The 12,691-nt window shown below is 37.8% G+C and overlaps 1 protein-coding gene across 3 annotated transcripts in view; it reads left to right on the forward strand.

Moving 5' to 3' along the window:
* epha10 (EPH receptor A10) overlaps positions 1–12,691 on the forward strand; it is a 117,480-nt gene that overhangs the window by 58,503 nt on the left and 46,286 nt on the right. The window lies entirely within an intron of this gene.

Below are 12,691 nucleotides of genomic sequence, written 5' to 3' on the forward strand. Positions count from 1 at the left end.
CATTTAACCAGTAAGGAAAGTATATCTTGATAACAAAACATGGAGTGTTCTTGTCCAATGGTCTGTGAGATGCTAGTATCGAGCTTTTTGGTTGTCTTATCTGCTATGTTTTGTTCTAATAAGAGGAATAATATTGGGGGGGTTACAAGAAGGGTTGGCGGGATTAATCGGCTTATCGGTAGATGTTTTTGAATGTATTTGAAAATGTAACAATTTAAAGATAATGACTTTAATGGGGGTTTTGTGGTTAAAAAGGCTGGTTTTTAACAGTTTTACTTTTTCAGTTCACTTTTTTAAAATCTTTTTTAATATAAATATATGTATATCTGTTTAAAATTAAAATAATCTCAAATAGTAGAATATATGATTGGATATTTACCATATTTTCTTTGTTTTTCTGTGTTATAGAAATAAAAGTAACATTCTGTAACAAGGTGGTTATTTTAGGGCCAAATAAACAATTGCTTACTCACAGTATAAATTGATTGGGCGCCTATAATTGCCAATGGTGATGACCATTCAGAAATCAACACACACAGTAATCTGAGCTCTCTTTTCATACTTTAAATCCCCCTAAAAAAACGTTCATATTTGACCGAGTACAATATTTATAAACTTGCAACTTCAAAACATTTCAAAGGTTAAGATCTGCATTTCTGACTCGTTCAAAATCCGATCTCGACATCAAACTCATCATATATTAATACGTTCATCTGAAACTCTTTGCTAACTTCATTTCCATGGCAACGCTTTACATTCCCCAAAGGTTCCGTATGAAGGAATTAGTTTAATTTAGAAGCATGTGTACAACTCCCGATTTTGCTTGTAATCATTAAAGCCAATCATTTCCTCGACAAGTAGACATATTCTGAATACTAATTCCATTTCCACTGTGCAGAAACAACGGCAAAGTTTTCGAAAACCCGCAGGCGTAAGAAGAAGATGGTGGGCGAGTCGTGACATACTGCGCGTTTGTTTGTTCGTCTTGGATTGCGGCCATTCCTCGCACAATCGCCACGTTTGGCCGCACTTCCCTCAGGGTGCCGAGATGCGAAAAGATATTAACGGTGGGAGGGAAAAAAATGCGAGAGAGAAAGGGAGGGTTGAGGACGGAGAGTGGGCGGGGGAGGTCAACGGATAGAGAGCGACGCGGGTCAACAGCAAACGAGAGGAAAAGAAGATAGGGGAATTTTCTAGCCAGAAAACTGGAAGCTGCTGGCAATGACCCAAGAATGCCGGAAAAATAATCAAAGTTTCATTTTGCCGTTTAATTTTCCAATTGGCTTAACCTCCCAGAACGGCTATAGTTTGCACTATAAGCTGGTACTTTGATTGTAGATATCCCATAATGCATTGCGGCTGTATGCAGTTTATCGTCCAGTGCGACTTATATATGAACAGATGTCAGGTGTGCCTCATAGTCCGTACATTATAGTAATTAATGGAGACATTTTCTATTTTCCATTTGCTGCTGATATCTTGGTTGAAATAGAATGGATATATTCATTTTCTGAACCGTTTATCCTCACCAGGGTCACCCTAAATCGGTGGCCAGCCAATCACAGGGCAAGATATATATATATATATATATATTAAAAAAAATACTGTATGCATTTTATTTGCTCTCAATTCACATTAATTTTATCCCCCAAAATATTTAATTTAATTTGTTTTTACTCTTTGTTTATTTTCCTTATGTTTAGATCCAAGATGAGCCTGGTTCTTTTATAGTATTGTGGTACTCAGTTATTAAATAAATAAATCAATATATGCTGTCACGTACAACCATTTATTATATCTTGAGGTGTCAAGATTCCCAGCTATTTGTCACATATTGAATAGCAAGGTGTTAAACTCCATTCGGATGTTTCACAGGAAACGATTACATTGACATTTTTCCACCATTTATTACCTGAACAATACATCACAATGCGGATGACAAGTTAGACCATTCATCAACAGTTTCTCTATCAATGACAGGAACAAATGTAAACAAACATTCAAACGCTCATGGATCAAATATAGTAACTTGTTCACTAAAAAAATACATAGCTATAGTTCTTATTTACAAACAAGCACCTAATAGGCATTTGTATTTAGTTTCATTCGAGTCTCTGCATTCCAAACGGTCCACAAGTCCAATCATTAGCGAGCATCTCTCTTCCGTCGACACAAGGTTTGACTCGAGAGACAATGAGCGTTTAACAGCCGCGCTCTCGCCGTGAAGCCAAGTTAAAAATACAGAAAGAAAGTTGTATCGATTCTCTGCTCGCATGCAGACAAACCTCCACTCTAAAGTCCACTCGGGCGCTGCCAGCGCCGAATTTCGAGGGAGGAGGCTTTCAGCTGGCGAGTCGAAGCGAAGGGAAGGCAAGGGAAGAAGAGGATGCTGCTCCACTGCTTCGGGGGAGGGACCAATCGATATGCTGACAAGCTTGCACGCACGCACACACACACACTCCTACGCAGCAACTAAATATGCCGGCAGTTTTTGTGGCCTCTATGACCTCACGTTTCAACATGCCAACTATATTTTTCTCTCATTTACACATTCAAGACTCTTCAAAATTCACTTTTTCTGCAACAATGTACCGTATATTGATACAAGGCAAGGCCTCGTTTTTAGCTCAGGGTTGGCTGCCATTAACGGCAATAGACGTCTGATTCATTGTGATTGGGAGAGACTGGCAGCGTGGGATTGGTTCATTTGGATTAGTGATTTAATCATTGCAGTTTTCCCTAGTAAATCTCATCATGGGTAATCAAAGTCTGGAATTGAATTTAGTATTAATTGCAATTAGTACACTAATCTCTTTAATATCGCTATAACTAGTTTTACCAATGGACTTTTGAAAAATCAGGAATTAATCAATTTATGTTATTCTCTCTTTCAATTAATCATGTTTTCTCTATTAAATTTGTATTAGAAATGCATTAATCCCCCTGTTTATCATTTTTCTCCTTGATTTAAAAAAATATGTGGCACTTTTTATACAATCATCAGGTCCCAATTAGCCTAAATATCAAAGAGAAAATAAAAACACGTCTTGCAAGTGTTTGGGTTTTAGGAAGATAAAAATACTGTAATCCCTAATTAATCTCTCTGTTTTCACAAATTAATCTTACAATTTTATCGTTTTCCCTATAAAATGTTAAAAAGGCCACCCATTAATCTATTAATCCAGACCACAGTTGACTTGAATAAAATCACAACACAAAATGAAAGTGTTTTTATAATTACATTTAAATAACTGGTAAAATTAATCTCCTAAATAAGCCTTTAAACCGTGATTTAATCTCACCGTATACTTCCATAGCCTATTAACATCGTCTCTCAAAACAAAACAAAAAAATGACCATGTCCGAGCCATATTTCTAAACATTTGAATGGCGCCTTTGATACATTGGCAACATCTTCACTAGGATCCATCCAGCTTCAAGTCGCGCTATAATTGTACTTGGAAAAATCTCTCATCAATTTGTAAAACGGGGATCTAGACATTATCTTGCAGTTATTCGCTCTTGGCCGCTTAGTCCCAAAACCCATCAAGTGAATGATTGTTTATTTCACCGCAGGCTGTTAATGTTGTCGGCCCCCCTCACAACTGTCACTGCTCGTTCATGTTGGCAGTCTAGGCATCGTAATCATACAAGTGTTTTATGTCGTGGCTGATATGCTAGATATTGTACTAAGCGTTAGATTTTTATTTTTTTTAAACGCCACTTGTTTTCCATTTAGAGTTTGAAAAGTCTTTTGCAAATGTGATTAAGGAAAGCAACCAGTTGAGGAGTTGAGTTAGGAAATTCAAAATGTTGCTATACAACACTGAGGGAAGCAATTTCAACATTTCATACTTGTTTATTAGTTTAAGCAAGAAATGTATTGATTTTCATCATTTCTGACATTGGGAGGAGATTGCAGTCATATGCTTATGGAAATTTTAGCTTTTTTATACAAACTTACATATTAAAACATAATCTGCAGGAATAATTAACTCATTTATTGTCTTTGATGGACATATAAATTTTATAGTGAACAGACAATGTCTCGGAATGCTGAAAATCAACCATCAAAAACGTACTCTACAGTTTTACTCTTCTCACTGGTGTTACTTTATGTTTATAACCTCTTTTAATGTTACTATTTCAGTCGAATATGAGCCATGTATGAAGTTATTAAAGGCAAAGAAGACTAATTGCAGGACCACCAATGAAATAAGGATATTACTTTCTTCACCTCTTGGCCTCTAACTGCTTTTTTTTTTCTTTCACGGCCACTCTTTTCTCATCACTCCATCCGATTGGTTTGTTTGTTCAATCTCCTAATTGCTTGACTTCTCTCCCTTGACTCCTCATGACGCCATGTTGCATGTCTTAATTAAATGGCTGCTTTGATGGAGGCTGGCAGAAATAAATGGGGTGTCGTCGCAAGGGGATGGTTCCTAGGGATTAATACCCCGAAAAAAAAATGTTAATTACACAACCGGGTCAAGGCTGCTTTACTTTGGAAGCTTAATGACGATGGATCGTGATTGTGTTGTGAGGCCTCATTTTTTAATTCACACAGTGGGTATTATGAAATATGGTAATTTTGGGGAGACTTTTTTTGCTAACATTGTCATATGGATTTGGAGAAAATTATTGTTGATGGTATTTTGGAAAAATAATAAGTCAGTTAAAAATAAATGAATTAAATACGTTTTTTGAATGAAAATAGGAAAAATAGGATGTCTCGCCTTGGTGACAAGATAAGAAATAACATATACAACCAAAAGTTGGTCACTACGTCCATTTGTTTTCTTTAAAATGAATAATAAAGCAGCCATAGCAATTTTGCAGGATTAACAAATATTCATTGGACTCGGGATTGAAATATAAAGTAAAAAAAAGATCAAATCATTTAGATTTTTTTAAATTTAACTCCATTAAAAAAAGTGAGTTAACCCTACCAGTTATACCAGTTTAATGTGAAATTGTAAATGCTAGTAATTCTGCTGAAATTCCACAAAAAACTATGTTATTACTGACCACAACAATGGCAGCGATGCCCATTACACGACGTCCCAAAATTGACATCACGACACACTACAATTATAAACACTGTTAAATTTACGACTTTCGACAACATTAAAAGGCAACATAATTGCTTTCTAAAGGGAGTAGATTTAAAAACAACATCTTTATTGGATCTCATTAGATTGTGCAGGTGCTAATGTTGTAACCAATGAGTGTATACTGAGCTAAATTAAGCAAATCACCACAGCAATAATACAACACAACATCTGTACTTTATAGGCACATACTCGCTCGCTTGGGGACGTGAAGCCAGTCAACTAAACAAACAAAGGCCGCCAAACAAACACGAGTCAATCAAGAAGTGTTGTTGGTGTTTCATCCAAGATTTCTGCTTGATCTAATGTTTGCCTTGCTTGCTTTTCATTTTCTTGATTAACTCTTGACTTCCATTAGTTGTGCTTGGCTAAACATGTCCTGACATGACTTTTTCACTCAGCTAACATTTATTCAAATTCCACTTTTCGGCCCATTTTCCTTTTTTCCCCCAAAAAGCCATTGTCTAGGTTGTCCAAACTATGGCCCATGGGTCAACTACAACCTGTTGTTTTAATGGCCAGCAAAAACTAATACACATTTCTAATATGGCACCCACAAGAATCTCAAATCCGACCTACATTTTGCTATACATCTCAACAATACCACTAGATATTTAGTCACGTAAACAGCGACTCTCCATTACTTCAAATCAATGTAGAAAACTGTAAAATTGCAGTACATATATTGCATTCATACATTTATACGCTAAACTGGTAGTTATATACATACAAACATGATTCAATTCTCTTCCATTTTTCTTTTGGATTCCATAACTTACACAAATAATTGTGGTAATTAATGTTCACACAAGTTGTATAGTTTTGGCCATCAATTCAAGGCGTCCCCTACCTACAGGCCATACTTAGCTGGGATAAGCTCCAGCACCAATGTTCCCTCTAAGCTGCGTGCATGCCCAATTGCGCGCTACTCTCATCTTCTCTGCGCAGCAGCAATCAAATGGCACGCAGTAAATAAAATCTGAACTTTATTATTATTATTTTTTCACCCCTTTCCCCATGATGGCACTGTTTACGCGGCAGCCAGTGGCAGTAGCTCTGTCCACTCTTATGTTTTTCGTGTTTTACAGCATGTTTTACATGGAAGAAATAGAGGGAACATTGTCCAGCACCCACAATCCTTGTGAGGATAAGCAGTTCAGAAAATGAATGAGTTTGCTAAGTTTGCAAGAATCCCGTGTGCTCAATGTAAAAACACCTCGTTTTGCTATCAATTTGAGTTCACAGATCACTCTTCATAGAGCATAATCTGATATTTAATCAAGAAATCCAATACATAAGAACTGGCAATCTGACGAGTGAATTGGCCATCACTCCTGAAGGGAGTTTAACTCACTTCTCATGCTGCCAGTGACAATCTAATTAGTTCACTTGAAGATCCGCTGATTAGTTGTGATATGTACTGAAGAATCCTTCCTTCAAATTCATTTTGAAAGCTATAATCATATTGTAAAGTGGACTGACAGGACGTCTTTCAAGTGGAAAACAAGATTTGAGTCCGTGATGAGCTTGCAGAAAGAAAATATTTTATTTCTTTACTTGCATATGTTGCATTTTCAGTTTTGGTGTGGAAGCGTGTCGGGGGTCTTTGCCACCAATGCCGTCCTCGACAAATGTGTTTGCGTGAGAATGTCAGGTAATTTCAGATGCAGCGCTTTGAGAAATGAAATTCTGCGTTCTGGCCGCTTTTGACAGTTGTTTGCGTCATTTTGCGCAGGCGCTTGTCACTTTGTGCTAACACGCAATTTCTCCTTCAGAGCAAAGATAGCTTAGGTAAGAGGAGTAATATTGATTTGTATTGCCGCTGAAGGTTAGGTTTGCTCACGGCCTTTTAGGCAAGGAAAAGGCATTGCGTCCCGTCAACCTTTCTCGGCTACTCTTTCAGCATCATTGACAATGATAGATCAGTTTATCGCATTTAACATTAAAGTCATTTTTTGGGGAATCAGTTGATCAATTGACCGCTCGTGATTTTTTTGGAGACAGTTTTTTCACTTTTGTAAGTATAAATATATAGCATAGTAGATGTATTTTTTTCAATATGCCTCAGAAGTGTTGCTTGTCACCCTCAACCCTTAGAAATAAACACAAACTTGATATTTTTACCGATTCTAACACTGAAAATGGTGTGATCAAGCCTGAATTTGGATCACATGATCAGATGTGGGATATTGCTACCATTTGTTGTTAAAGAAAGCAAAATGAGGCGAAAAAGACTGCTGTATATTTAATTAGCACAATATCCTACCTATTTACTTCATAGTGTGACCATTTTTTGTGGATTATTTGTTGTTATTTTCAGTTTTCTTGCATGCATTACTCAAATAGGTTGGCCACAGTATGTTGGTATTAATCCTTTATAGATGGCGATAATTCCAATATGAAATTTGGCAATATATTTCATCCTATCCGACATTGTTTTTGCATTCAAAATCGGAATATGAAAGCGAACTGGAGGGGGGCCTGGTTTTCCCAACAAAAATGTCTTAATTTGCTTCATAATTAACTGTGACGGCATTGATTAGTTCAGGTTGTTTGGGAAAAGCTGGGTAAAAAATGCAGTGGGAGGCTAATCAGATTCGCTGAGCAGACATTTCGGTAAATGGGAAGTGAGTGGGACGTAACCCATCATTTGCATATATGACCCGGTTATGGAAATTAACAAGCATTATCTCCTGTTTGCAGTCTGCTGTGACAGGGCCATTCTATGGGATTCCTTTTGAATCAGTCAATTCAACTGTGGGATGTAAACTTGAATGAGACTGGTCTACTAATGCGTGCAAACACACTTGCACGCTTCCATCCAAATCACTTTTTTCCCATTAAGACTGTGACCCAGATATAGAAAAACCCTGACCAAATAAATAGAGTTCCCAGGAGTGCAACATTGTGTTGTGTACCTTGATGTGGAGAGAAATTTGGAATAAAGAAAATGAGGTCAAGGATTTTCTCCTCAACCGTTGAGGGGGACTATTAAGGTGTGGGGGGGGGGGGGGGGACTTGAGATGATGTATATTAGCGGCTGTATACATTAACGGCTCGTATAAGAGGTCTGGGTGCATCTATTAGAGCGTATTAGCAGATGATTTATGACAATGGCACAAGTATGATTATGCACACGTTGGCTTTCTCAGAGGCAAAAGATGATCATTCATCTCTATCAAGGATGAGATGAGGATAAAGTGTGGGCGGGGCTATTTTTTGAGAAGGGAAATGCAGAAGAAGAATACGCATGTCAAAAATGGTGAAAAATTTTGATCGCTGGAGTGTCAAACTCATATTTGACGTGGGCCACATTGCAGTTTAGGGTTCACAAAACTGAAAGGGCTCCCTTAACTGAGTAATCGGCTGGTAATCTGATTTTTTGAAGGTCTTAATTGCAAATATATAAGTATATAATGTTTTTTAAAGGATTTATTTATCGCATGGACCTCACTTGTTTTTGTTGATGGTGATAAATGTCAGATCCATGAGTTGTTTGTGTCTTTTCCCCCTAGTTTCTAAAGCAGAGCTGTTATAGTGTGATTAATATTAATTATTGTGGGCAATCAGTAGGGCTCACTTTTATTGTTAAGTGCTTCATGATTTATTAATGTTCATGTTTAAGGTTAATGGAATCAAGGAAAAATAAGAGGGGCAACTTCAAATTGATTTCTTTCTCAAAGGCAAAAGTCAAGTAAAGTCCTTTGAGGATTTTGACCTTCGATTTTTTGAAGTAATAAAAAGCGGTGTTTGCATATGCTCCTGGGAAACATTAATACTCATTGTCAAATAAGTTGAAAACAAATAAAAAAGAGTTATGATAAGGTATGATAAAATTCCATTTGACCTCTGACCTTATTACCATAAAAGTCAATGCCATATTACAAACTAATTTCATAGTAGAGACGCTCCCCTACTTACGAACATTCTCTTTCCGCCGCTAATACCGACGCCTGGCGCTGTGAGAGCTCAACTCACCCAACATCCACCTTCCTTTGTATGTATTCTCTCCATTTTATTAAATGTTCTTTTCAGTACAAACCAATGCTGGTTACTTATACAAGCCTTAAACATACAAATGCACTTATTTAAACCTTCAATATACTTATATAAGCCTTAAACATAAATTATAATACAAATTATAGCACTGAATCAACTTCAATTTGAACATTTTCAACTCATGAACAAGCGCTTGGAACGTAACTTGTTCGGAAGTAGGGGAGCGTCTGTGTGTAACTTCTTGAATAATAAAAAAACATCCAATTAATCTAAACTAGGTATTTCCATTATTCTGTATCACCGACCCCACTAGACGTCCAATCCATTTTGACTATTAGGACGTCCACTCAATCCCCCCTCACGGACAAACTGGATTGTCCATCAATGGCAGCCAACCAAGATCAAGTAAATTCCCAAAACTCATCAAACTGCCCCAAAAAATCCTTTGGAAACCCTTTCCAAATAAGCTTGTAAAAACACCAAGGTGCCAATTTAACCAGTACGAAATCTAAAACACGCGGCGTGCGAAAATAATCGAAGCGCTCGGCAAACCGAGACGGAGATTACAAATCCATCAAGCCGTCGGAAAGTGAACTACAGGCGTGAAAGCAATCGAAAATGTAAAATGTGCCGGGGCGCCAAATTAAAAGTGGGCAAAAAGCCTTGGCGCCCCCCCACCCCCCCCCCCACCCCACCCTCTGGCTTTAAAGCATTTAGACATGACAGGTCATGCCACAGTCTCTTATATTCTCACTATAAGACCTCAGTCTGTCAGCTCAAATGGCGGTTTCTTTCAGCCTGGCTCATTTGTATGTGCGGCGTGTTTGCTTATCAGTAGTCTGACTCCGTCTATCTGTCAAAGTGAAGGAGTCCATTTTCTCAGCCTGTTTATTGTCCTCTCTTTGCACAGTGCGTAGCCCATAGTCTCGCGCCGGTTGTCGGTCGGAGGATCCGTTTCTCTGGCGGCGGTTGCTCTCCCGCCACGCCGCCCATTTTGGGATGCCAGTGCGTACATATCTTTAGTCTAACACCTTGAAGCAGGAGATCGGCGCACCCGTGTTCTGCCGTGTTTCGTTTAATCGAGCCTCCCAGTCGACACATTGGACAAATTGATCAGTTGCTTTGCCAGCTGTCCTGGCAGATCTAGCCTTCTGTCTCGTCTTGTAAATTCACAGTTTTACTTAAAGCATTTGTATAAGGCAATGAATTTGGAAAATAGAAGTTTAGAAGTGTTTGTTATCACTACAAGAGGATGATGGGATGTATATTAGGGACGCCCCGATACTCAGGATCGCTATTGGCATTTCAGTTGTTGGAATATCGAATTTAGAAAATCGCATTGTGTTTGGCAAAACATCTTGATCAAATCTGGAATCAATGCATTCCTAATGTGAAATGGGATATCAGTCTGAAGTGGAATTTTGAATGATAAATAGAATGCAATATTGTTGGTCGCCGGTCTTTTGGTCGCGGTCAAATGGTGACAGAGAATTTACTGTTGAAACCAGCTCTCCAAATTATATTCATGAGAGAGAGAGAGTTTAATATCTAAGAGAGAGAGTTTAATATCTAAGTACATTTGTCCGGCGACCAAAAGACTGGCGACCAAACGTCCAAGCACCGTTGAATGATATTGAATGATGTGTAAGATGGAATAATGTTGAATGATATAAAATATTGTAGAATAATTTGGGGATAGTGTCTACATTCAAAGATTATTCAGTATATAAATTGAATATTACATTGAATTCAATGTGGATTAAACCAATAAGCTTTTGGTTCCATATGTTGAATCTCCCTATAAAAAGGAAGTGGAATTTTTGTATTATTATTCATAAACGTGTAGGAAATTAGGGATAAAATCATCATTTTGTGGGTCTAATATACAACCCGGCATCATGCCTATATGGCAAAATGGTCAAGAAGGAGTGGTGGGAATCCAACAAATCATGTGGGGGAACTAACATGCTGGAATGAATGGGAGGAATGATAATGATAATAATAATAATAATACATTCATATGTGAATGCTTCCAGGATGAATTGCGGTCTTTTCCTATCCTAACTTCATTTCCTTTTCTCTCATTCTACCTTTTATTGACAGAAGGCTCACGGTCCGTTTTGACTGACATGACCTTGCGCGGCATTGACTCGCGCTGACCCTGTCACTGACCTCTCGCTGTGGAAGTTGATTGGCAGCCTAGAAAACCAGCCTCCTTTGTTATCAGAGCTGCTCATATCCTGCCTGCGTACCCCTTATTATTAAAACACACCTTCCAGGTGCATTGCTGAAATTGTCGGCGCTCGCTGAATTCAGGAGATAAGTCGTAAACGTGGCCAGCTTGCCCACCAAATGAATATGCGTCATCCCCCTTGGCCGTGGCGAAGGATGGGTGACGAACGAACGTTCTGGAATAAAAAAATATTCCAGAATCGTGTTTGTGATGTCCCCAGGCTTGAAGGTAACGGGCAGCTGAATGCCAAAGGCTGTTTCGTGCTGTGAGATGACAGACATTAAAAAGTCCATTACAAGGTTCTTATAGCCAGCACAAAGCCACGATGACCAATCTTACACGCGTTGATTCCGCCGTGAAACATAGTTGTCGGGCAGAACCACAAGAGCTGACGAATAGCCAATCGATATGTAATCGCTGGCTTTGGAAAAGATGCAGTTCATTTGTTTGCAGGTTGGTAAATAAAGCACACGGTTTCAAGTGTCTTTTTATTTAGGTTAGCAACTCCGTGGTTGCCATTGATGGTAAGAAAATGAATTGGACGTCTCTCATTGTTAGTTACAATTACAGTAACAGTTACAATCGCCAATCTTTTGGTTCCTTTTGGTCACCGGTCAAATGGTGACAGAGAGTTTACTGTTGAAACCAGCTCTCAAAATTATATTCATGAGAGAGACTTTAATGTCTAAGAGAGAGAGAGAGTTTGATATCTAAGAGAGAGGGTTTAATATATAAGAGAGAGAGTTTAATATCTAAGAGAGTTTAACATCTAAGAGAGAGAGTTTAATATCTAAGTACTGTTTAATATCTAAGTACCGTTTAATATCTAAGTACCGTTTAATATCTAAGTACTGTTTAATATTTAAGAACTGTTTAACATCCAGGTACTGTTTAATATCCAAGTACTGTTTAATATCTATGTACTGTTTAATATCTAAGTACTGTTTAATATCTAAGTACTGTTTAATATCTAAGTACTGTTTGATATCTACGTACTGTTTGATATCTAAGTACTGTTTAATATCTAAGTACATTTGACCGGCGACCACAAGACCAGCGACCAAACGTTCAGTCACGTCATTTGGCTTTATTTAAAATGCCTAACTTCATTTTTGAAGCCTAAAAAAAAGAACACATCATTTCTGATTGTTCAATTGCTTGTCTTTTAAAAAATATCACAAATATCCCTCATATCTACCTGTGGACAGCTTGAATGTTAAACTTATTTCATGCCTAAATTTTCAACCATGGACATTGATGACCTGTAATTTGTTTGTGATGGGAGACAGCAAAACGTGAAAGATGTCAAAATGCAAAAACTGAGTGGAAAAGTGGCTAACGCATAGCC

This window comes from Stigmatopora nigra, chromosome 21, assembly GCF_051989575.1.
Source record: "Stigmatopora nigra isolate UIUO_SnigA chromosome 21, RoL_Snig_1.1, whole genome shotgun sequence".
NCBI lineage: Eukaryota > Metazoa > Chordata > Actinopteri > Syngnathiformes > Syngnathidae > Stigmatopora > Stigmatopora nigra.